A 25,175-nucleotide genomic window follows, 5' to 3' on the forward strand; every position below is an offset into this window, starting at 1 on the left:
GGCTTTTCCCCTTCCCCCGTATTCCCCAGGCCTTCCATACGTGCTGGGAAGCCTCGAGGAGGGAGCAACCTGGCGTTTGGGGTTTTAATCTGTTCCCACCTCCCTCCCTGTAGGTATTGTGGAAGAACTGAGCTGTTGGCAGGGAGGTAGAAAAGGAGGTGGTTTGGCAGCTTGGGGAAGGGGAGGGTGTTTGGGACTCGGTTTGTTTTACCGTCTCCCAAGAGATTTCCTTTATAACTCTGGTGGTACATGTTTTTACAGTTTACTACTTTTAGTATCTGTCACTTGAAAAGAATAGATGGTCTAGATACAGGGAAAAAAAAAAAAAAACAAACATGCAAGCAGCAACACGTAACCACCAAAAAGAAAACTTTCCCATGAAATACCCTAGTGATACAGATGTTGCCGGGTGCTTAACAAATCGCAGGTTAGGGAAAAAACTCAAGACCTTCTGGCTAGCTCCTGGATCCAGAGGCTGCAGATGAGAGCGTTCAGGCTTCCTCGGGTCTGACGCCAGACGATCCATCAGCCTAATGACCATGCCAAGGCGCTGTACCTTCCAGCAGCTGCAGCTGGCAAGGATCTCTTCCCAGACTCTGAACCAGAAATAAGAAGTCCACGCTTGTCTACAGCTCTGGTGCTGTAATTGCTGCTGCACGGCAGTGTTGCCCGGTGGGGCCCTGAGCTGACGCAAGGGTTTCGACTTGCACAAAGGCAGCCGCCGGAGGTGAATCCCTTCCTGCAGCTCCCAGGAGGAGTTACTGATGTTGCTCCTCGTGCCCTGCCATTTGGGGCCAGCACATATGGAAGGGGACGGTGACTTTGGTTCCCAGTTAGTGGCCGCAGTGTCCAAAAGGGCTGCGGGTCACAGCGTCCCCTTGGGAGTGCAAGCTCGGCCTTTAAACCCCTGTGCAAGGGCTGAGCTTCGTTTCCACCAGTGGCACAATTAGGATGAGCTCAGGGTGGTCCTGGAGAGCACCTCGGTGTCCCTTTTACTGCTGGTGACACCAGCCACAGGCTGGCACCGGGCATTACCCACGCAGAGATGTGCTACGTGACGGGGAGATGGGCACTGGAAGGGAGCCGGCCCGCTGCCTAGCTTAAACCCACGCTTTCCACATGCTAATAACGCTCCGGTTCGAGCTACCTGTACTCTGTGTGTGTGGTCTTGAAAACTTACCGGTCTACTTGCAAAGGAGAAAAAAAATATTTATAATATTTGCCCATTTGTTGCCACGGTAACAAAGGAGTGTGGGACAAAAGAAAGATATTCCATTTGCCCCGGGCCTGTGAACAAACAGAATCGGAGGAGAGAGGTGGTGAGAATGTGCTGTTAGCTGTAACCAGAGAAGGCAGCAGTCAGCCACCATTACTGGGCTGCAAAGTATTCTTAAAGCCCTCTTTTATGTCGTGCCATAGCAAAATGACATCCCCTAAAAGCTGGATGACAAAGAACACCGACAGCTGGACTGTCGGTGCGCCAGGCCAGACTTGGCCCATAAATTAAGCGAGCTGAAAATCTAGCCTCGCTCCCTCAAGGTATTCGTTTTCCTAACTTCATCGATAACCTGGCACGAGCAGATCTGAAGCGAAATGTTATCTCGGCGCTGCCAGGACTTGCCGGGAGGCTGGAGGGGGAAGGCAGCGCTGCTGACTCCCAGAGATAACAGGTGGAATGCAACAGTCGCCGCCTTTGTCTGCCCCAACTTCTGCTTAAAGCCCTGCGATGCGGCCCGACCCTTCGCCGTCCCAGCAGCTTTCTTGCTGGCCTGGACAAATGCAGGCGAACGAAATCATTTCACAACTTCCAGGTCCTGATATCATTGATAAAAATGCGTCCAAAACGCCATGGCACCCTTCCTCTGCGCATGCACGGTGATAAGGAGGCTCTTTGCTCCTTCCTCGGTACGGAGTGCAGGCTCAGAAATTAATTGTAATTGTTGGTTCTCATTCTGTACATGCACAACATTTGGCACGAAAAGCGTCTGCATCATCTGTAAATCCCTCTTCAATTATGTGGAAGTGATGGGTTTAATTTAAACCATGGCTGCTCCTAGCTAGCTTAAAAAGAAAAGAAAAGAAAAATAGAAGCACCCAAATCGGTCACAGTAGCTTGGCCCCGTTTATGTTACGTACACGTTTTTGAATTTGCTGCTGTACAGACAAAAACGTGAAGCCCACTGCTAAAGACACCCAGTCTGTAAGGTCTCAAGATGCTATTGGATCCATATGTACTCGGCTCTTCTGAAAGATTATTTTCCCTGCCTCAACCTATATTTTTCTGCTTGCAAGAGCCCAGAGGATGATGCAACCTTCAGATCAAGTCCAAGCTCACAGCTGTAAGGATGCCTCGGCACAGTATTTTTAGAGGCAGTATTACAGCTCTTACTAGGCAAAATGGATTTTGGAAGAATCGAAAGGGCGGTGGGTTAAAAATGCGTCCAAATTAAATGCGGCCTTACTGATGTACTTTTAAATACAAAGCTTGTCAATATAAAGATCACAGGATCTGGCTTAAAGTCGTCAGAGATGGAAAAATACTTATCAGATAAGGCTGTGCAAGGGCAGCATATAGTCCCTCCTAAGAGAGGACTGGCTCTCATCTTTCATTGTTCTTTCTTCCATTAACTTGATCTTTGATCTCAGTTCCTGTTAGAAATAACTGTAAACAGCGATGATGTTCTAGGCCATTAACCAGATGTACAAGTAAGTGAGATCCCTGCCACTAACAGACCATCTGAAAAAAGACACATACAAGAGCAATGCTTAAGAATAATAACAGTATTTTCCAGGAAAGAAGGCACGGCATTTTCATTTCCTGCAGGATCCATCTGTCACGTCTGAAGCAAATCAGGCTGCTGGAAATGTGGTTCACAACAGCCCTTTCAGAGTCACGGCCCAAGCATCTACAGCCATGCTAACATTTTATTTCAACAAGTGTTCAGCTCACCTGTATTAATAACTGGGCACCAGCAAGTTCTCGACTGAAAAGAAACTTGAATAATTGATATTCCAGAAGTGGCCCCTATAACAGGGTGTCATCGTGACTCTCGTTTAGCCTCAATCTGTGCAGAGTTTGAATCTTTAAGCCTCCAGCTCCATACGGGTGATATGCTGGGGAACTCCTGGAGCATTGCTCATGCTGTGGAAAGGCTGCATTCTCAGATGGAGGAGCCCTGGAAATCCTTCCCAGAAAAACCTGAGCCCAGGCTGATGGTGTTCGGATACAACTACAAAGTGCATCTTTTGGTTCATGAAGCCTTCCACTGATATGACCTCTAAATAAACCCGCTATAGGCAGTATTCTTCTCTGAGGAAGGAACATCAGGAAAAAAGCCCACTTTTAGCTTTTACAGTTTAGCAATTTTGTACATCATGATAGGCAATGTATAAAGACAAGATGTGTACAACAATCAGGTCAGATACTTAAATTGTACGTATCCATAATTTATAGGCCCTTGCTAACGCATTATTTAGCCCCATTCACAATCCCGAGCATTTAAAAATTGAATGCAAAGCCCAACACTGGAAAAATGTTGCAGAGAAGATCTGTTTCAAATGTACTCCTAAGTACTGCTAGAGTGCTTTTATGAATAACAGACTGTAGCACTTCCTATTGTTTTATTTTTGTCCTGTTTTAGAGACTTAAGAGTGATGTCATAACAGGGCAAAACTTGTCATGGACACACATTAAAAGCCAAACACCAAGAGAAGACCTTTGATAACAGATATTTAGATGCATACATGGGTAATTCAATAAGGGGAGAAAATGCTGAATTAGAGACATTTTTAGAGTTACTTACACGCACGTCTCAGAAATTCTACCTCTGTTCAGAGAGGCACATACTGAACTGCAATCAAATTACTATGTCCAGCTCTGCAATTTCAATCATTCATCCAATTTATAGGGGTCTTTTTGTCTTGAATTAGGCAAAATGTGAGCCCAACAGGAAATTAAGCAACCAAGCAAAATCAGGAAATTCACTCAAGTGGCTTAGGCAGTGGAATGCCAATGCTATCTTCAAACTAAAACTCCAAAGAGAAGAGGTTGAACTGTAGTCAGATTTATTTTCAAAGTGGCTAATGTGCTTTTAATTTGTACAAGGTTGGTAACCAGGAAAAAAAATGGGCAGAGCCTTACATTGCTGTTGTGAGGTTTGCATTTTTTTTAACGTAAGGCTTTAGCATACAGACATATATACATAGAAATGCACGTCCATATAAATAAAGTTAGTTTTAAAATGCACCACTTGTAAAAAAAATTAAAACATCTATCTTAATTACATAGTTTGAAACACTTGTTATAAATAAAGTACCTGCTGGCTTTAGAACATTAAAAATGAACTGAAACAGGAAACATACACTCTAAAATTGCACTTCTTCTTCCTCAAAGAACATATTTGATGATTGCTCTCTTGGGGGAAGGGAAATTCTTTCAGCTGTTTGGAGTGACCTCTCTGCAGTTTGGATCTGCAGATATGTATGTGGATTTTTTATTTTTTTTTGGCAAGCAAAAATCGTTGGTTTACAGAAAATACCCCCTCTCCCCTCCAAGTCCCTAAAGCAATTTCTTGAACGAAGATTACCATCAGTAATTTATCTATCCAAAGTACCTAGAAGTCTAGTGATGGTCCAGGCCCCTGTTATGCTGGGCACTGTACAACATAGGTTCAATATACAGCCCTTGTCTGAAGAATTGCCAAAATAAAGATGAAGCAAGAGGAGAGTAGTAGGCAGCCCCCAGAGTTCAGGGAAAAGACTACGTGCTAAGTAAGTGTCTTCAGCCTGGTAAACAGGGCCTTCACCCTTCACACCCTTTGTGGGCTTTGTCAAGCTTCTGCAGATCTCAGAGCAAAGCTGGAGATTGTGAGGGGATGTGAGAGGAGATAAATATAACCTCGTGGTTAGAGGGAGTTTCTCCACAGCCTGAAGACTGGCATAGGAGAAAGCCAAGAAGCATGCACCAGTAGTTTAATACGTAAACCAGTAGTTTAATAAGGAGACAGAGGTTCAGTGGCTGGTCCTTATTATGGATTCTGGTGGTCCTCATTGTATATATTGATATATTTTATTATTTCCATTTGTATTATCCATTGTATTGTGATATATTGCAATTTGAAATCACATACAGTTTTTAGTTGTGATTGTACGTATGTATTGCTGCTTAGTTAGCAATGCATTTTGCTGGCTATCAGTTTAAGCTAAATTGTGAGATGCTTCATTATCTTCAAGAGGAAAAACAGGTTCCTCTGTGGTTTCTAGGTTTGGGGCTGAAGGGTCTCAACTGGTTCCTCCTGAATCTGGTATCTGTACTGGAGTCTTCCTGCTCTGTCCTTTCTTTCTTTGTGTAAGGCTTTGTGCATGGCCTTCACCACTCTTGTAACAATCCTGGTTTGGTATTAAAATAGTCGCTATAATCAAATCTTCTGTCTTTAGCCAATAGTATAGGAGATGAGGGAGAAATTATTACTCCTCTGTTTTCCTTCTCCCAATCCATAGCCACCAGTGCGTGCCATCCATGCATATTTGTACTCATGGTAACACATTTAAAACCAGTTGGACAGCTTCATCTGAATTTGGTAAAGACTTACAGGCCTCATGATTAAGGTTGTACACAATATATGGAAGCAGCCAACCGAATAGAAGATACCCTACAAGTGTTCCCACTGAAGACAAAGCTACTTCATCAATTCCCACAGTATTAGACGCAGAGAACACAGAAAAAAGCTTGTGAGGCTTTGCACCTACCCCAGCTGCAGAAAAAATTGTCAGGACTTGCACCTTAGTCAGCCTTGAAATACATCCAAAAGACACCAGGTTTCACTAAAACAGACACATTTATTAGGTCAAATATTATCTCCTCCCTTCTTCACAGGCATCCTAGATGGCTCACAACTCGAAACACAGCTTAAGTGGGTGCTTTGAAGTGATGAGGAAACCCCTCTGTCTACAGGACTGATGGATGTCTCTTGGTCCCTCGCACAGGGTTCATTGGGGGTCAGGATGAGATTTCCCTCCCAGACAGGGGAGCAGGAACATGAAGGTTCATTTGTCTTTTTTTATCCCCTTCCTCTACAGCCAACGGCCTGGTTGACCTCCTGAATCATTCAGGCCATCGTAAAAGCCTCAGGCAAAGGTGATCACTCTTGTTTTCTGCTTGTGAAACACAGGTTAGTCTCCTGAGAATTAAAATGCTTCAGTTTAATTGAAACCTTTGGGTTTAATATATGGGTCTATTTGCTAAATGTAAAGGTCTGAGGTGAGTAGAGGTCACACAAGGTGATCATATGGTGCAGTTCATTGTGTCTGGGGCAAAAGCTGCCTGTGCTTTAGTAAGATATATAGAGGTGGAACGGGCTACGTGAGGCTTTGAACGGAAAGACAGAGAATGTGTTTGATATAACAAAACCAAAGACAGTGGAGAGTTAGAAGAAGGTTGGTGTGGCTAAAGGATGTGGCTAGACAACCACTGCAGAAGCATTTTGAATGGATATGAATGAGGTAAGGTTGTAACAGTCAAGTAAAAAAGTCAGAGAAAAGTAAAAGTTCTACCTGAGTCACAATGAGCTCAATCTGACAGTTATGTATTTGGGATGGGATTTCTGAGAGACAGGCTACAATTTTAGTTTGAGCAGAGGAGGCAGGTCTGGGTCTATGAGTAGAAACATAGCATTTGAATTGTCATCTGCAAGGGAAATTATCTAGAAATATAAGATTAAAAGAAAGCCCTTCAATACAAGAATATACCTGATGATTAGCATTCACGAATCTATGTGAAGAATTCATGTTTAAAATCTTGCGTATATATCACTCTGCTCAGCTAAATGCATGTGAAAATTCATCCCTAAATCCCTAGTTTGATTTAGTGATTAAAATAGTTCCTTCTTTATTTAACCACAGTAAATTTAGAAATGAGATGAAGTACACAGTTACTGTTTTGCAACCACTTTGTTTTCCAGTGAGGTTTCATGCTTGGAAGATCTTTGTTTCCTGGAAACAGGTAAAAGGTATTAAGGCCTGACACAATGCCACTGCCCACTGTACATCTTCTACCACTCCTCAGCAGATTTTGAAGTAGAATAAAAGAAAATCCTATCTATTAAAGTATACGCAATTCTTACACTAAGAAAGTAGTTATCCAGGGTGTTAACACAGGACCATGACTTTGTTACTTGTTGCCTTGTTTTCTGGATAAGTAAGAACAGAACCAAGCTAAGTACCAAATGAATGCTCACTACTATCTCCTTCAAAACAAAACAAACAAACAAAAAATAATGACAAACAATGAACTTGTTAAAAATGAGAAAAAGATAAAATGGCTCATGCAGAAATTCTGTATTAAGGATGGTGAAATATAACATGCGATATGTTGTGCTTTCAGTAACAATGTTTATTAATCACATTTATTTGCTAGTGATCTGTGTTCCCTGTGCCTTGTGTTGGAAATCACTAGAGAAGTATGCAAGACCTTTGTAAGCCCTGTCTCGACAGAAAAAATGGGAATTTGAGAACAAGCAGCCCTTATAGCTGCAGCAGGATGTGAGTAACTGATGCACCTTCACCATCTCTTGCTTTGTTCAAAGAGAGACAAGGTGGGAAAAAGTTCTGGGCTGAGAAAAGGCTCCGTCAGGAAGTGAATAAGACATTTTGTAAAGCAGGCAAGTGCAGGGAAGGTCTAGGAAGGAAGTGTCATGTATTGGTGCTCTGCAAAAAGAACAAGGCACTTGGAAATTTATGTAGGAGGGACTAGAAACTTGAGTAGGCAGAAGATGCTTTGGCTGAACTCTTAGCAATTTAGAGTTCTCATGAGTGGGACTGCTCCTAGGGGACTGCAGTGAAAAGCAGAACAATGCTGTATTGGCTCAGTACTTGGAGCTCCATTTGCCCTTTTCGAAATTTTGTGGCTAATTCAGACCCTGAAAAACGGAGTACATCCTGGTCAGATGGCTCAATTTAACAAGAAGCAGGCAACTGTGTAGCTGGAATAGCAGGTAAGGGAGGTGAAAGGCTGGGTGTAGGGAAAGTCAGCTGTGTACAGGGGGCACGGGATGGAGTCACCCTTCCATGAAATCCCATAAAACTTGATCTGGTCATGATTAACTCAACATTTTCAAAATCCGTTTAAGAGTTCACATGGAACATAATGTCTAGCCAACTTGTAGTGGTATATGAGACCCCTGATTCTAATATCCCAGGATGTCAGCTCTCTGCTTGTTTCAGATTTTGATGCTGAACACTCCCTTGCTTCTCGATTCCAGCTTATTTATTTAGCATTCTTACTGCTTTATCTCATTCATAACAAGCCCTTGAACATAAATAAGGAAAAGTTCCTTATAGAGAAAACTGATCTGTTTGAACAGTCTGAGCAAGGTTAGCATCAAAACCACCAACTGATAATATATAATTAGTGGCAGAACTTCCTCTTGTGCCCAGAACCTGTACTCTCAGCTGTGAAACTGCTAGACAGAGAGAATGGAGAAGTGTAAAAAACATCTTTGATGAGCATCGGCCATGCTGAAACATCTCCTTCAATCACACAGGATATCTTAGCACCTCAGTACCTTTTGCTGTGTCTCCTGTACCTGCTGTATGTCAGACTCTGAAGTCAGTCCACTTCTTGTCTTCACTCCCTTGAGTGAGAAGGTCATGGACTGAGAGATGGAATCCACATTGCCCACTTGCTCCTGAGGGCAACTGCAAAGTGACCCTAAGGGAAAGAGGATCAGTGAAGGATATGGAATGTTTCTGACAGATCTTCATAAATTTGTCTTCTAAAACAGAGGTCCCTCTTCCATTATACACAGTTTATGTAGAAACAGATGAATGACTAACCATGACTACCACAGGAAGAGAAATACCACGACTTGAGTAAATTTGCCTAAGACTTGCAATCAATGTACTTGCAATCAATATCCCAACTCAATTGTGTTGCTTCATTGTAAAAGGACCGCTGTATGTAGTAAATATACAACTTTTGGCTTAGTAATGCTGTGCTAAGTAAAAATTGATTAGTGTACAAAGTACCTTTCAACCAATTTGAAATAGGGCGTTGGAAATGTTCATCTTAACCTTATGAGCAGCTCTGAACTTTAGAGTGTCAGAACATTTTTGTACTATCTTTAAAACAATAACGAGATCAAAGAGTTGCTAGGCTTCTTATCTACAGCTAGTAACAAAAATTAAAAAGAAAAAAAAGAAAAAGAACTGAGCCGCATAGTTTCCTCCATTTCCCTTCTTCATACTAGGTGGTAATTTGCCTAGATAGGCAAGTTTACTACCACACACGGCGCGTTAAGGTCTACTTATTTTCACAGGAGAGGTAAAGCCAACGTGCCACACATGCGTATCCACCATATTCTGACCAAGGAAGGAAGAACTTTTCTTTCCCAAATAACTGCGCCTATATGTCTTGAGATGGGATTTAAGAACTGCTAATTCCTTTATGTATATGTTATTCCTATTTGTATATATAGGTCACGATTGACCAAATTCAACCTCTTATCTGTATGTGTGCTGAAGACTTGTATACACATAATTACTCCAGTATTTTGGGTTCCCCAGAACGCTCTCTTAGAACAACCATGCCATGCATCTGCTCCCCTAGATGAAAACTTTCTCCCAAGGGTCATTCTGATGGTCTCGTTACACCTATTTTGGCCGGTGCTTTATTGTAAAGACATCTTTGTGTCACTACCTCTTTAGGTGGTTTTGTTGTTGTTGTTGTGTGGTTGTGGTTTTTAAATTTAGAAACCTGTCTACATTCATGTCTCACTGCTTTGTTGGAAACAGATGGCCCTTCCTAGAGACCACAGTTGAGTGAACAGACATCAACCACTTTAACATGTGGTAGCATGTTTGTAATTAGATATTTTGAAGTGCTAGACAATTACTATCAAACCTTGTCATGAGGGAAATTTAGGTTCGTGTTTACCAAAATCTGAATTATAACCTGGATCCCTGCCAGAGCTTTACTCCTGGGTATAAAAGAAGACTGTGGTTTAACACTGAAAGACACTGATTAAAGCTGCCACCTGCCCTGTCTCAGATAAGATCTTTCACTCCTGTGTCCCTCATAGTCCCCTCGTCTTTGTTGACCCTTGTAGTTGTATGTGATTTGCCCATGAGGTAAATTTTGAGATGCAGCCAACTGATCAGAGGAAATACCACCTCTGTACCATGACCAGCTTAGGGCTCAGCTTCCCACCCGTTTGAGGACTACAGGGTTGAAAGCAGCTCCACCCCAAAAGAACAGAGTATAAGCCATTGTCAGAATGGAAAAAAAATCTGATAAAGTTGGAGAAAAGAATGGAGGGTGATAAAAGGAATCAAGGGAGAAATTACAGGGGAGCATTACAGGAGAAGACCAGAGTTATCTAGTCCATAAGGTAATTTAATTACTGTGAGGTTCTTACATTGGTTGGAAGTCTCTAGCTTGTGGAAATTGAGAGCTCACTGCTGGGGGAATGCAGCTGTAAACCCTTTCACATGCCTCCCCCACGGCCACAGGGATGGTTCTAAGTAAACTGCTGCAATCAAGAAGCAGTTGAGTTTCAGAAGTATGAAGTTCCCTCTAGTTTTACATTACTTACAGTGGAAATAGTGCGGGAGGCTGGAGAAAAGAAATTGTGGCTTAACTAAGAGCAACTATGAAAATGGTTAAACGCATAGGTAAGGGAAAACCAACTTAAAAAGCTCTCACTGTTAAACTCCGGTGAAACACTTGGTTATAATGGTTGTGAAAGATAAAATTATGATGATTTTTTTTAAACTAAACTGTTAATTCTAAGTTTGGATAAGGATTTAGCAATGAAATACTTCAGGGATAATTTGTTTTCAATGGGGAATTCTGTGTACAGAAACAAAACTGATTACAGAATGGAGCCAAATCCCTGCCAAAGATATGGATAGGATGATGAAACAGATGAACTACAATTTCCCATGTACCAGAATTCACAACAAGGCCAGAAGCAAAATGAGCACAACCAGAAAGTATTTTAAGAACTAGGACTGAACGATGGGAAAAAAGCTGTGTACCTTTAATCGCTTGCAAGATCTTTCTAAAGAGAGATAGATGTTGATCTTCCAGAGAACTAGTTCACTAAATTAAATATTCAGTGTATAATTTGTGAAAGGTACTTTGGTAAACCATCCAAAACGATTTCAGCCTAAGGTTTATCAAAATAAATACGCAAACATTTCAAGAAAATGGGTACTTTAGGGGTTACATGGGGTGTCAAAAATGTATGACAGTGACAAAAAGCAAGCAGAAAAAAATGGTAATACTGTTTGAAATAAGATTAGTTTTAAGGTATTGGTCTTCTAGGGTTAAAATTTGAAAGCCTGGAAGATAGCCAAGCTAAAATAAGGATGTCCCAGTTACAGAGTTTTGATTTGTACTCTGCTTTGCTAAACTCAAGATACCTACTGTTGCATGGTCTTGTAATTCATCAAAATCTTACAGGATAACGAGGTGAACTGAGAAACTTCTGGGTTAAAGGAAAGGTGTGGAAGCAAAGCGTAACATGCAAAAATTCAAGGACAGGTTGTGGAAGGCTGAAATAACAGATGCTTGTTAAAGGGATGCAAAGAGCTTGTTAATGGTTACCAAATGCCTGTAACGCAGCGGCGTTAGGCCTGTAGGCAACAGTAAATCAGGGCTTGGTTTCTCACAGCGCTGGGGATTATGCACCACATAAAGCAGTCCCTGCCCTGACAAGTGTACAACGCAATTGTTGTCCAAACACATTCCGCTTCCTCGCTGCGCCTGACTCACGGCTGCTTCTGAAAAACTCCCATAGGAATATTTTTTTTTTTTTTGCAGAATAACGTGATTTATTTTTTTTTTTAGCCTCCATTTTGAGAGACGAGAGAACATGGCACCCCTCCCGACCCCCCGCGGGACGTGCACCTGAGGCACCCCAGCGGGCTGCCCGCCTGACGGGGGCAGGCAGAGGGCGGTGTAACCCCACGTTACACAGCACTACGGCCGGGAAGGACCCGAAATAGGAGCGGGGGGAGCCTCATGGTGCCCGTCCCGCTCCCTCCGTGCCCGCCCAGGCCCGGGTGCGCCCCCCCGGGGCCGCCTCAGGAGCCGCCCCCCGCCAGCCCGGGCCCGGCCCCGCCACCATGACGGGACCGGCGATGCCCGCCCCGCCCCTCGCTATCGCGCATGCGCAAAAGCGGCGGCTAGGCTTCGCTGCGCCACGCGCGCCCTCCTTGCGCCTCCATCCGGGGCCGCGATGACGTAATGGGTGTTCCCCCTCCTCAACCGCTCAGCCAACGAGAGAAGGGAGCCGCGCCGCCGCAATGCCTCCTGGGGGCTGTAGTCCGCCTCCGTACTCCCCGCCTCGCTCCTGCAGCGCGGACCGTGCGCTCGTTACGGGCCCCCCGCCCCCTTTGTGGGCGGGGCCGCCTCGCCTCACCGCCCTATGGCAGGGCGGGTGAAAGGTCCGCGGGCGGGCGCGGCAACCAATGGGAGCGGGCGGGCGGCGGGAGGGGGCGGGGCCGGCTGTGTTTTGTTCAATTGCCATTGAGGAGCTCGGGCCAGAGGCGCAGGGGAGGCGGCGCGGTCGGGCGCAGGTACAGGCTGCAGGGGGGAACAGGAGCGGGGTGGGGGGGGGGGCCAGGGGTGCAGCCCCCGGCGGCCGTTAACGATCGCAGCCGGCCGTTAACGGCCGTTGGGATAACGGCTGGGGGCTGTCCGGGGCTTGGGGGGGGCCGGGCGGCGAGGCCTCGGCTGCTTCATGGTGTTGGGGGGGGGGGTGGTAGAAAGGCAAGAAATAATAAAAAAAATCATTAAAAAATTAATTAAGGGGTTAATGTGGCAGTGCAGGGCTCCTTTGTGGTGCGGGTGCGGATCCCTCGCCGCCCGCTCCTTGCGGCTCTGGGTGTCCCCGCACCCCAACCATCACGGGTACCCCCCCCCCCCCAGCGCTGTGATCCTCTATTTGTGGCCTCGAAGATTAAAAAAAAAATAAACTAATACCTGAGATCTGCTGCTAAATAGCCTCTTTGTGCCATGCCAGCCCTTGCCTGGGCAGCAGCGCGGCTTTGTTCGGGCAGTTGGGCTCCAGCAACGGCCCCATTGCCTGCACGGCCCGCAGTAAGGCCTGAATTTAACCGATTTGGGGGAAATTTTGGCTTTTATGGGAGGAGATCCCCCAAGGTGCGGTGAAGCGGAGGGGCTGGGTGCAGCTGACCCCCGGCACCCCGTAGCATCACCCTTGTGGCAGGGCTCTCCGGGCTGAGCCCTTTCCCTGCAGGCAAACCACGCACCCCTCACGGCTACCCCAAAAGCAGCCCTTACCGAAACCCCTCTGTGTAACAGCACCCCAACTTTCAGGTTCCTCACGCGAGCCTGAATCAGCCCCGATAAGGCACCGACTTCCAACGCCAAGGCCCGGGGATGAGCTGAGCCAGCTGGTCGCGTCTGTTTTCTGGTCCGCTGTGCTTACATTAAAATTAGAACAGTTATTGCAGCCCTCGCTGCCGCGTTGCCTCCGATTCGGGCTGCTAGAGAAATGTTTCCATCGGAGGCTTTTTTGGCAAGGAGCAGGAAGTTTCTGTATGTTGTGGCAAGCTGAAGTATTTCTTCTGCGGGTTTTAATTGTGAATAGGCTGCTCGCTTCGAGACAGGGTTATGAAATCTGGAGGGCAGCGTTTCCTGAAAGGCAAAAAAAAAAAAAACTTTCCTATCGCGGTGCGTGACTTGAGATCTGCTTTTATTGGAGGTGCAATGAATATAATCAGGACAGGAGAGCTTGCGTCTGTACAGTTATTGGGCTCCTGAGAACGCCTGGCAGATAACTCCACCGAGGCAGGAGATTGGTATGTATAGGGAGCTAAAATACGTTCCAGGTAGTTTTACGTGAGGTGGTTTCCATATGGCTAGCGAGGAATTCCTAACCAAAAAATCAGTTTGTTATCCATTTATGCTGAATTTCTGGGAAATACTATCAGTCCAGTATTTTTAATCTTCTCTCATTTCTGTCAATAACAAGATTCTGCTCTTCACACGGAAGCGTGAGCTGGCTGTTAGATGTAAACTTAAAATACTGATCTGTAGGATCCCCCTGATGATATCCTGAGAGGATATCTTGTGCTGGGGTAATCTGTCTGTCCTCTAGCGGCCTGTATCTGCCAGTGTGTAACCCGTAGTTATTGTCTCTTAAGTGGAAGAATTAAAGCTGATTAAATAATTATATGGGGATATTTTAGATTTGGGGTAGTTAAACTTCCCTGTTTTCTCTTGAAAGCTGTTTTGGGCAGGCTACTGTGATTGGGAAGGACAAGGAGGCTGGAAGAAGAACTGTGTGTATTTGCAACATTGGAGTTAGCTTTTGGAAGCTTAGTGTATGGCATAAAACCAAATTTATGAAAATACGGTGGGCAAATAAACTGAGAGCTTAACTTTGAGAGATTTTTCAATATATTGCACTGGCTCTTTTATTTTGGGTTGTTTTATTTTGCTGTGTAGGATTTATACTTTCCTGTAGGAATTCCTTGGGAGTCTGGTAACCATTATTGTAGCTCCCTCTTTTAGTTCCTTGCCCTTTTCCCTTCCCTCTTCTTTCTCCCCCTTCCTCTATTGCCTCCCCCCAATCTACATTCCTTTGTGCTAGCAGTGATGATGGCAGTTCTAGTCACCTCCTGTGGTTTGATAGATTATTCCCTTTAGAAGCATGTGTACTTAAAACTTTCCAAACATGATTCTTTTTTTTTTGCCCCTACACTTTTTTGTTACTGGCTTTGAGTTTTTGTTTTAAGAATTTGTCCTTTCTGGTTTTGCTTCGAGCTTTCTTAAATAGCAGTAAGAAGCCTTATTAAACCTTTAAGGGAAAGTATTAGTATTTATGTTGTGGTTTTCATTTCTTCTTGCATAGTTTGGAGGTGGTAATATACACAGCAGTTTTGCCTCTCGGCAATGGTGAGTTTCCTTCTTGTCTGCAAGCATACAGGTTGAGCTTTTCTTAGGAAAAATCTTTGCTTGCTTGAAACTTTTATTTCTGTAGAATAAACTCATTGGGCTATTTTTAGGTTACATTCTTGAGATCTCTAGTTAATGTAAGAATTATCTTGGAGCTAAAATGTTCATAGGACCTAATCTTTGGTCTTGTACAATCCACAGAAATTTATAAATTTTTATTTAAGTTTATATTTTGGTAGAAAACTTAAGAAATTCCTGTTTGGTACAGGAGTAGCTGTAACTCTTATTCTAGGTTATGTGAGTAATAGAAGCCTGCTGGGAGGTGGCAACCCCAAAGCTGTGAAGGGCTTTAGGAACACTCCTGAAGGAGTGAATGGCAGGTAGCCTTCTCCTTGTTAATTTTGGAGAGGAAATTCAAGGCTGGGAAATCAGCTGCCTGAGGTCAGTGTAGTGTACTGGCTGATGGCTTCCTGGCAGGTAAGTTGTTTGAATCGATTGACTGCATGCCTGAGAGGTAGCCATTGACAACTTCGCTTTAGATGTGGCTAACAAGATCCGTGCCATCAGTGAAATACTGCAGTCCAGAGAGGAAGAGAGTCTGTAAAACCAGTCAATTTTTCAGAAAATGGCTTTCTTTAAGGAGTTTCTGCCGCTCTCAAAAGGGAGGTATGTTTTAAGTCTAGAACTGTTACAGTTTTTTCTGTGATGATATGGCTGGATACTGCAGTACTCTGCAAGTGTAGAAAAACCTGAAATCAAGGTAATTGTCATCTCTTTAATACTGCCTTTATTTTACTACTTGTACTGTTTTTTTGTTTCAGTCATTTTGGGAAAATGATGTCATCGACAAGCTGGCAAGAAACTCCTGACTTAACGCTTTGTAGTGGGCAGAAATGCCTTCTGAAGGCCCTGCTTCTGCTAATTTTTAGGTTGGGGTGAGGTGGTAGGCCGGGTTGTTGCTACATATGTGATCTGGGTTATGGCCGTTGGTTTACTGGCAGCAATATTCCTTTATGCAAACAGTTCACAATCGTGCTTTAGAATGCATAAAGTCTTTAAGTTACTTTACATAAGGAAAACTTACTGAATTATAAAAAATACATATAATTGGCTTTCTGCTGTTAGTACTTGGTTATATTTTATTGAAATGCAGGCCATCACTTACGCTACGCTTGTTGATGTTAGCGGTAAGATCAAGGGTTCTGATGACTTAACGCTAGCATCGTTGCTCTGAATTTGGTATGACAGCACTGGTTGAAGTTCCCATGAAAATTAACCTCTTGTATTTAAGTGCAGGGAAGAATACTTTCAGTGATGCATCAGATTGCAGGCCTAGAGCTCTGGAGGCACTCAGAGACCCTCGCCCGGTGCCAGCGATGGTAATCGCCCTTCAGCGTGTGTAGGTGTGTCTGCAGATGGAGCTAGGAGTGTGAAATCAAACAGTATTTTGCCTGGAGCTGTCATTAGAAGTGTCATTTGCAAAACTGTCTCTGTATAGGCAGAAACGCGTGTCGTTGTGGGAAAGGCATCTGAGATGGAAGAAAGCTGTTCCTGCATTTGCTGAGCTTTAAAATTGGAACCCAGCTGCTACAGGAAAGGGTTGATGAAATAACTGCAGCAGCACTGTCTATACCTTTACTTTTGTGCTGGGATCTGCGATGCAGGAAGGCAGAATCTGGATTCCTCTTTTTCTGAATAATCCCTGTTTCCCTTTAATAGCCCCCAGCCGGCCCAGGCAGTTGGCTTGCATTTGTTAATGCATTTAAGACTTATGGGTTTATGAAAGATCAGTTGTAATTTGGCAATTTCTATTTAAAAGCTAAGGTGAGTTATCTTTAAAAGCAAACTAGCACCTCTACTGTCCTAAGGAGACCTTGTACAACAAGGCTGTGGCTCCTTTCTACTGTCACCTCCCCTTGAGCCATGAATAGGAATAATAGGAACTTCTGTTGGTGTTATATTAACTTTAGGTCTGTAATTTGCATCTCAAATAACACTGAACAGCTTTAATGCCTTTGAGGGGTTTGGGAGGTTTTTTTAATTTGTATGGTAAATGTGTTTTTTAACTTAATTGAGCAGTTCAAATTATTATTACGGCATGTTTAACTTTTCTCCGTGCAGCTTATGTTGAGGTAAATGGCACTAAATCCTTGATTTCAGTACTCTGTGCGTATATTACTTTTTGCCTTAATTGTGGCTTTAGACTTTGTAGTAGTAAAGTACTCCTATCTTGCTCACATTTCGTATGGTTACTAGTGGATACTGCGTGATGTTTGGGTTCTTTATTCCACCCATCAAAGTCTTGCTTATAGGGCAAATTCTTGTTTTAAAGGCCACTGCTTCCTTTAACTCCCCGTTTTCCCACTGACAAATGCACTTGCCGTTCTTTGAGGCTTCTGTTGGTGTGACCTATTTTGTTTTTAGAGGGATGAAAACTTCACGTATTTAAGGAAGAAGCAAAAAGCCCGCATGTCATTTCTCTATCAAACCCTGTTGCTGTATCGACTCCTAGAACCCAGAAGTCACGTGCAGGATGTGAAGAAGGCTGGTTTGTTTGCTTGGGGTCTGTGGTGCGATGCAGAACATGAATCAAACCCCAAGCTGTTGAAACATGCTTGAGGCCGGATGGCTCTGGATCTGCAGGGTGCTGTCTCTGGCAGCTCAGTGTTCCGTATTCAACACAAAGATGGCCACTGAGGTTGCAGGTGATTTTCATATCATGGCGTGAAGCAGCTTTGCTGTCATAGCGTAGGAGACATCTGTTCTGTGTGCTGTTTGATGGTGTGGTTTGTTTTGAAGGGATGTATTTAGGTACCTAGGATTGGTGTGTATGCCAGTAGTTTTTTGATAAACTGATATTTAGAATTTTGAAATCCTATTTCATTTAAAAATGAAGTAATAACCTCTTTGCTTATCCCATACTAATAGTAGTGGCAAATAATCATTCATTATGTCCTGTCTGTAATTGAGCATAGTGGTGTGTAAGCATGCTCTAAGTCTGCTGCTGTGCTCCACAGCATAATTTGATACAATATTTAGTGAGGAGGAGAGAGGAGTAATGAAAACATTGAATAACTACTGCCTTAATTAGCTAAAACATGGCACATATCTCTTCTAGTGGGGAGGGGGAAGAGCGTGGGTACCCAAAACTTAATCTTTGCATTTTTAAAAAGTGATTTGAAGTGAATCTTGATGAATTTGATACATGTGGGTATCTTGGGGAGGCTAAACTGAAGTGTTGGGGTTTGCTCTAAGGAGGGGCTGTTGAAAGGCAGAGTTACTGGTTAGAAGATACTGCTGTGAATTTTAAGGTTAGGCTGTTCACTTCTCAGTATGTGTGGTAGTCCACTGAAGCTCAGCTATGTGTCCTTGCTTACTGTATCTTCTGCTAGCACTACATCCTGACCAGGGCTGTCTGCTCCAGTATTTGAGTAAGAAATTTCTGAACCCTTGGAGGGCAAGGTGGACTGCTGCTGCTCTCACGTTTCACAAATCTGTTCAGAAGCATGGCATTTAAGCAAATCAGACCAGTACCTGGAGAACTATTTGTACACTGCAACTATTACAGAGGAGGAAAAAACATAGTATTTTGTCTAACTGTTGTGTGCTTCTTAGGTGTCCTGTTTGTGCTTAGGCACTCAGTTCATTTTTTCCCCGGTTTCATTTTTCCCCAGTTTCTCAGCTTTGATTTTCGCAGTTGAAATGCGAGCGTGTAACTTATTTCAGGCACAGACTTCCTCTCTGACTGGCTGTAACTAAAGCCCCCTGTATCAGCTCCATGTCTGCAAGATTTTGGATCTGTTTTTATTTTGGAGTACTTGGTTTGCATGCAGCATTTTCCAGAGGCAGGAAGCTGTAACCAGGCCCAAGGCTGCAGCTGCAGTGGAAGGTGTGTGTGTGTGCGCTCTGTGAGGATGCTTTGTGACACCACATCAATGGAAGCTCTTACATCACCGAAGTGCTGGTTCTAGGTTGTCAGCAGGGTAAGTACACATCGTCCTGGAGACATCTGATTCTGGATTCTGTTGGCCAGAGCAGAAAATACCAGCAGGATACTACAATGTTGACAAAACTCTCATACTGCTGTGGGAGATAACTGGACTTGATCTATTTCTGCATGAGGAAGGTATAAGGCAGGTGTGACTTTTCTGTTGTACACTATATTTCACCTGGACAAGCAAATTAAATGTCTAATGGAGTCTTAATTTGAAAAATCAAAAGACTGACTTCTAGCCCATTCCAAATAAAACTCACCTGTTGGATGATAGCAAACACATAGTAGCTTGAAATTGAGGTAGCCCCAAAAGGGCTGAAAAGGATGTGGGCTGGTTGTGAGTCTACTGCCCTGTGACAGGATTATGCATCTAATGTGATTCAGAAGAGAAGTTTAGCTCTACTTTCTCTCCAGTTCAGCATTTTGCTGTTCTTGGCATTAAAGCTTCTTTTGAATATGGAATTCGACATCTTCATCACTGCAGCTCAAGCTTACTGCCTAATACCCTGGGCATATTATTTTCCGCGTAGTAATTCTTTAAATATATTTGAACTGTTTTTTGTCGTGTTCCTGTTCCCTTGTGTGTTGTCTCCCTTCACTCCCTGCAGCCTTGTGATGCTGTTGACCTAAGTAAGGCCAGTGTCTTCACTTCTTCCCGAGAGGTCACGTTGTTTTCAGCTCTAATCGTTCTTGTTCTTTTCTAAGCACCCAAGTTAGCTCACACTGGTCTTCAAGCGTGGTGCTCAAAGCCCAACTTTGTACTCCAGCTGAGGCTTTCCTGTGCTGCGCGGAGTAAAAAGACTGTTTCATATGCCCTGGAGCTGGCATGCTTGTCTATGCATCCCCATGCGTTTGACTTCATTACAACAGCCCAGCATTGTTTCAAGGTCAGCTTGTTGATCCAGCATAGCCAACAGCTTCCTTCTGAGGAACTCAACTCGCTGTTGCCTCGGTTGGTTGGGTAATGCTGCCTGAGCATATCTTCCATAATTGTATCTGATATCTTCCAGAACACTTTTCCAGTGTGTCAGTTGTGCAGAATTGTAATTGCCTTGCCGTTCTTCTACCCTTCTCCTATTGTCCCAAGCCCGCTCTTTCTCACCATTTGTTGTTGGCAATGAAATCAGTGAGTTGAACTGGACGCGTGCTTGGTGTGTTCTCCCATGTACCACTGGTAAGTGCTCTCTGAGCGTGGTTATCCAACAAGGCTGCTCTCACCGTGCAGCCTTTACTTGCTTGCCAGCATCAGAGCTCATTGAACTGAAGTGTCCAAGTAAGCCCCGTTACTGGGATGTCATAGTGCTTATAACAGGTTGCCTGCACCCCTTCCCCTGGGGATCTACTGAAATCCGGGGGGCTGGAGACCAGTCACCTGAATTTAACTTTTTATTTTGAAGGCACACATGGGATGAAGGGAAGCTTCTGAAACTGATGTCCAAAATTGTTTTTATTTTTTAAAAAGTGATTTGTTGGTGTCTGGGCTCAAATCTATCACACACCAGCCTAATTCCGGTATCTTGCAAATAATTGCAGGTATTGTGGAGTCACTCTGAAGTTATCTGTAGTTACAGTTGTTTTAAGCTTTCCATTCTTAAGCTGAATTCCTCTTGTATCACAAGCTAAGCATTGAAGAATAAACCCCGCTACTTGGGGCTAACTTTTTAAGGTACTTTTCTTGGATTAAGTATTTGCTGATTTCTCTGTGGGTGTAACTTTCTTTTTTTCAAATCTTAGCTTTCACGACATCTCTCCTGCCTCACTGAATTCTAATTTGATTGATGTAGGGAGTCTTGCACTTCATAGAGGTGGGCTTCTGTGAGCCTTGTCTCTCTTATGGTTGTTTGACGCAGCTCTGGAAGTACTCATTGTTCTTTAGTCTCTGTTCCTGTAAACCTTCAGAATAATCTACGTCCCTGCTTTCCAGCTACTTCATCAGCTTTGCCCTAATTGTTGCATTGTTTATGGTCTCTACATGTACAGCAGTTTGCCCTCATCACCCAGATACAGTCAAGTACAGTTAAAATTTTGATGTACTTGGTTACAAGGGGTAATAATTTCTTGTAAGCATTTTTTTTACCTTTGCATGCTCTAAGGAGACAGACATCCATCCTTGGATGTCTGGACATCCAAGACAAACATGCATCCTTGCTGCAGTCTTAAATTGAGAAGAGGCTTAAAAATGCTGGTAATTCTTCTCTAAAAATGTTTCATGTTAGTCCGTAGAATCCTAGCTAAGTGTACTTCAGTGATCACTTCTAACCTCCAATGTGCTGACAAAAGTAAGGCAGCATCTCTTGGAATCCAGGGGTTAAACACAGTGTGGATGGTGAAATGTGTATTGAATATAGCTTAGGTAGTTAATACGTATTTGTATTTTGATTAAATAATATATAGGTTTTATGCTTAAAAATAAGGGTGTTTTGTTCGCTTATTTGCATAACAGTGGCTTAAAATAAAATCACTACATTACCTCCTCAAACTGTTAATATAGAAATAGCTCTGTGCTGTTGTCCCCAAACTTTTTTTTTTTGCCGTGGAGTAGTAGAACTGAGAAATACTTCCTCAAAAAGGTGGTGGTGTGCTGGGAATGGGGGTGTGTGCAAAGTGGGGAATAACACTAACACTATGCTTATGTGCAGCATTTGTGCACTCACAGCAAGGAATATCCCTGTTCCTGTCCTCAGGTTAGCTGCCAGTGTGGGATTTGCTTGCTTACTTCTGACACCTACAGCTGAATTAATTGCTCCAAGCTCCTTAGTACTTGAGAAACGTGGATTTCGTTGGGAGGATGCTTTTTTCAGGTTTATTTAGCTGGATGCATCCTGCTGTTGGTGATGCTGTTAGACAAGTTGGGCTGTGGAAACTGCGACTGAGGTTGGTGCAGTGGGAGCTGTGTGGGAAATGTGTTCAGAAAGTCTTTTTCAAGGTGGGGTAACACTGGGTTGTGTAAGGCTTTTCTGTATTAAGTGTAGGTGCTCAATTTGTAGTAGTGTATTCAGCAGCAAAATAACTGCTTATCATTGAATCTAAACTTTATTGTCTTCTAGGGTGCACTACAGAGAGCCTTAACATACAAATATATACAAAAATTGATTAATTTCACTGTTTTCTGACATAGCAAGACATGCATAATTCTTCAGTTGGAAGCGAGATTAAATTCAATGTACCTTGTTTGTCAAAGTCTTTATTAAATTAAACTATATTAAATGAACTGGATTAATTGCAACATTTCAAAGCAGCACTTGGGTTTCAAATGAACTGAATTGAAAACAATATTTGGCCCTAGTGATCTTGACTGCCCATAAGCACAATTTCCAGCAGGAGTTTAGAATTTGTGAGAGAAGGCTGGGGGTGACTGAGGCTGTTCCTTCCCTCTTCCCTGTTTCTCAATCGAGCAGGATCAAATAAAACCAAACCTGTTTGTAAATTCTGACCTAACTGTTAAACTGAACAAACTGAAGTAAATGCTTCTTGCACCTGCAGAATAAGCTGCAGCTGTCAAAAGCTTGTTTATCCCTGACATACTCTTTGGGTCCAGGTGCTCAGCCGTTGACTTTGCTCTATCTCAGTGGTTTGGCATTTCAGAACTTTCAGCAGAAAACATTTTACTACTGCCTTATGCAGACTATGGCATGTTTAACCTTTGCTAGAGTGAGGATGCCAGAATCTCAGATGTAATTTCAGAGGCTTATTTAAAAGTGTTTTTAGATGAAAGCACACTTTTTATCAGTATTGAAAGACCTCATTTGAAAGGCTGAGAGTTTTCAGGTGAAGAACTGAAAGTACAAGCTTGCATCTCTCTTGCTGTTGACTTTATATGATAAAATCTTTACTGTTTTGTCCTTCAACTTGGTTACCAGAAGCTGATCTTGTCAGAACAGTCATCTGTAAACTAATTGCCCAAGTGAGAGGGGGACGTTTCCCTTTTAAACGCTCCTGGTCCTGTCCTCTCTTGCAGTGCTGCCTGTGGATGTGTGCTTGACTTGCTAGTCAAGCAATTTACCTGCCACCATTTAAAACTGCCAGACTTGTGTCCTACTCAGTAAAGGTTGGAACAGAAGGCTTTCCCGTTCCCCTACTTACACTTCTTACTTGGCATTTTTTGGCTCAACTAAAACTGAGTTACTGTGCCCTATACTACCTGAAGTACAACCCATAATCCATATGTACTGGTTGGCACCTTGTGTGCACTTGCTTTCCATACAGGAGTATGGTTTTGCATTAAGGCTTGGTACCCTGCACGGGGTGAGTAAACATGATTTGGAGTCCTAGAGACTTCTATGAATCTACTTTGGCAAATGAATCTCTCCACAGACCTTGCTTGTAGAATCAGTGAGTCATTCGTTAAACAGCTGATAGTGGTGAGGTAGTGCTCGCTGAAAAGCCTGAGACTTTCCACCAAGCAGAAGGCTGTCTTTCAGTATTAAAAAGCAAAAAAACCAAACCGATTCAACTTCTACGGGTGTTCATTTTAAACTATTTTTCCCTGACTTGGCACAGCTGTCTTCTCTTACATGGTGTAACTTCCTTTGTCACAGGAAATTTAATTCATGTAATTATTACAAATGCTTTTCCTGAATACCTGCTGCAGTTTTGTACCCCTTAGTTTGTGTCTTGAGCCCGTAACAGCATTTTCTGATTTCAGCCTCAACACACTGAACAGCTGGATGCATGGACAAAGTTCCCTTGCTTTTGGAATGCTCTGGTGAACTAGGAAAGCTCGAGCTGCATAGCTCAACTGAATTTGGTTTTATTGAAGTAGCTTAATAAACATGGCAAGAGAGATGTCCCTGATTACACGTCAAGCACCGTCTGAACTGAACGTTGAAAGTGCACGCAATATCAATGTCTGTACTGCTTTCCTTTTTTTATTTCATCGCATGACTATAGTGAACTTTAATTTATGGTCTGCTCATGCTTTGAGCATTTGTGGACTGTTTCTGAGGGCTCATGTTGCAGAGCAGTATATATATGTAGCGTGGACCTACTCAGAGACATCAGTATTCAAAAACCTATGGGGATGTGCAAAACAGAAGTTGAAAACCACCAAATTAAGACAAGAAATGCAGTTTAGCACAGTAAGCAGCACCAGCAACAACTTTGTCAAGCCAGCATTTAGTTTTGGTATCTGTAATGTGATGTCTGACACTTTTGTTACAGACAACTCACGCTGCTTAAAAGCTGAGGGCAATGTTGGGTTTTTCTGAGCTCTAATGGAAGAGGAAGCTAGATGGGTGTTACAAAACCTGGTCTTTCAGTGTGCTGTCTCCTAAAGTTCTTGAGGTGGTGTCTCTTGTCAGATGAACTAGTTTCTTCAGTAAGAAATTAGATAGCCATGATGGAGAACAAGTTTGGGCCAGGAAAGGGAACTTGCGTTGTTATGCAGCATATCTCATGTCTGCTCAATGCGTTTCTGTGCTCTTTCAAGATAGATGATATAGCAGAAAGCTTTAACTTTTACTTGCATAACTTGTGTGGAAGCTTGTAGAGGACTTTGCTGTTGCGTATCTCTACCTGTAACTTGCTTTCTTGTCTTAGACTTCTGGGTTTTACATGAAAATGCAGTGTATTTGTCATAAACTGCCAAAATAAGGATACATGCATACTTGTGCTCATTTGGTACAATTACAAAATGACCTTCTGGAGAGTTATAATTTTGAGACAAAGATTGAAACCTTCCTAAATTAGGTGTAGTACTCAGAGAGAAATCTTGTCCTAATTCTCCATATTAAGAGTGGTGAGACTGGGGCGAGTGTTCTCCATGTTGTTGTAAGATCTGAGATGCATGGATATTTACAGGACACTGCTAAGCACTTGAGTTCTAAATTTAGCAGTATCTTTAATTCACCAGCTGTACTATTTATTGGAAAATATTCGGACTGCTGCAGGTTCCTTGTTTTTAACTTCCATGCTTGTATGCGGGCTAATGTTAGGGAGACTTCCCTGTGTGCAGATTATACAGCTCATTAGATCTCTGAAATGCCATGAAGTAGCATCTTAGCACAAATGTTTTTCACCTGGCCTGAGGCCTACAGCAAGAACACTTCACACTTGGGATCATAAAAACAAACTTACTAGTTGGGCTTTTTATTTTAAACAAATGAACCAGATGTTTGAAACTCTCCAGAATGAACCCGAAGGCAAGTAGGAGGAGGTTTAATAGCTGTGTGTGTTTTGGGAGCAGGGTGTACGGAAGAGATCTGTATAATCCCTTCCCACCAAGCCCATGGGGTCTAGTAATATATCTGGTAATAT

The 25,175-nt window shown here is 43.1% G+C and overlaps 1 protein-coding gene and 1 long non-coding RNA gene across 5 annotated transcripts in view; one reads left to right on the forward strand and one right to left on the reverse strand.

Annotated features, from left to right (window-relative positions):
- Positions 1–4,595: 4,595 nt before the first annotated feature.
- On the reverse strand, positions 4,596–13,438 carry LOC310899046. The gene is made up of 2 exons (XR_014583949.1): positions 13,307–13,438; positions 4,596–8,707 (listed from the first exon to the last, which is right to left on the reverse strand). It is a non-coding gene; the product is annotated as an uncharacterized lncRNA (long non-coding RNA).
- FAM53A (family with sequence similarity 53 member A) overlaps positions 12,482–25,175 on the forward strand; it is a 70,094-nt gene continuing 57,400 nt past the window's right edge. The window contains exon 1 of one of the 4 annotated variants that reach the window (XM_083834987.1): positions 12,482–12,579. The gene's annotated coding sequence lies outside the window, so the exon portion shown is untranslated. Of the gene's footprint in view, positions 12,580–13,693; positions 13,828–13,857; positions 18,910–25,175 lie in introns of those variants that run through there. The other 3 variants (XM_083834984.1, XM_083834986.1, XM_083834985.1) reach the window with 3 other exon arrangements.

The sequence above is a fragment of the Anser anser genome (genome assembly GCF_964211835.1).
Source record: "Anser anser genome assembly, chromosome: 4".
Taxonomy (NCBI): Eukaryota; Metazoa; Chordata; class Aves; order Anseriformes; family Anatidae; genus Anser; species Anser anser.